Raw genomic sequence first — 1,425 nt, forward strand, 5'->3', positions numbered from 1 at the left:
GCTGTGCCAAGGAGCTATTTCCCTGCTGGTGGCAATGTCGTGTGAGTAGCTAATGACCCTGTGACAACTACATTTGTTCGTTTTCTTAGAATTAACCTCAGTGCATCAAATCTGCAGGAAGCCACTATTTCTCTGTTTATTACTCACCAAAATGATAGAGCAAGTGGGCACCCAGAGGTTGTTTCTATTAGCTTTGTGCTTGCCTTCTGCTGAGAGGCCTTCTTAAAACCTAGAGGAGATGACTTGTTATTTTTATTTTTTTCCTGTTTGGCAAACACTCAATCCTCTTAGTCCCCACTTTGTGTCCAGAGGAGAAGAAAAGCAAACGCTCTCAAGAGTGTTTCGTTCTCAGCTCAGAAATCCCCAGTCTAATTTACTCTGTGTCTATTAAGTTTGTTTTGTCCTAACAGAAAAAAGAGGGCAAATGCAACAGAGACCTTTTTATTAAGTCTTAAATAAAACAAAGAGTGTCATCTGGATAGAGAAATAAATCATCAACATGAGACCAAACTGGAATCCAATGGGTTCCTGGCCATCGAGGGAGCTATCATAGTTAAAGGAAATCATGTCAGAATCATGACAGATGGCAGGTCAGTTCCACACTTTCACAGGCAGAATCAAAGAAGAGGGAATATCACAATGATTGGGATATGTGTATCATTGCAGATCAGAGAAGTTTACATGGTTGTTTCTAGCCTAGGCCTTCAACCACCTAACCCTGTAGGTCTGAGCCACAGCCATCAGCTATTAGAAAACATGCGACGATTTTTGGTAAATCATTAAGGACATTCCCAGGCAAAGTTCCTTGATTCTTTGTTGTTGTTAAGTGCTGGTGAGTTGGTCCTGCCTCATAACGACCCTGTATAGAGTTTCCAAGGAGCAACTGGTGGCCTTGAACTGCTGACCTGGTGGTTTGCAGTCCAGTGTTGATCCTACAGCACGATTCATAACTAGTACGCTACCAAAGCGCCTTACAAGGACCAATGGAGTCTGCCAAACACAGTCATGGATTTCCTTGTTGTGATCACTAGGTGCTGTCGAGTGGTTTCCAACCCATAGCAAACCTGTGTACCACAGAATTAAACACCAGCTGGTCCTGACCTATCAATTGGTAGGGTATGTTGTTAAACAGAACAACAGCTGCTGACAGTAAGATTAACAGTCTGATTCGTAACCACTACCCTACCAGAGCTGCTTCCTGGAAACTGGAGTGGAGCTTAAATTCTAAAGCACTCCGTTTGTGGAAAGCTGCTGTTTACAATGAGAGCCCAAACTCCATTTTGAGTCTTAATATAAGTTCAATCGCCAATTGAGTTCTGTCAGACTATTGGCCAGCAATGTGGAAATTTTGCCACAGGAAGAATGTGCTTGAAAGTAAATTACAACCCCCAGCAAGTCTAGGGTAGGTTAGCACTCGGGCTTGTG

The sequence above is a fragment of the Chrysochloris asiatica genome, unplaced genomic scaffold (assembly GCF_000296735.1).
Source record: "Chrysochloris asiatica unplaced genomic scaffold, ChrAsi1.0 scaffold00029, whole genome shotgun sequence".
In the NCBI taxonomy this organism is placed as follows: Eukaryota; Metazoa; Chordata; class Mammalia; order Afrosoricida; family Chrysochloridae; genus Chrysochloris; species Chrysochloris asiatica.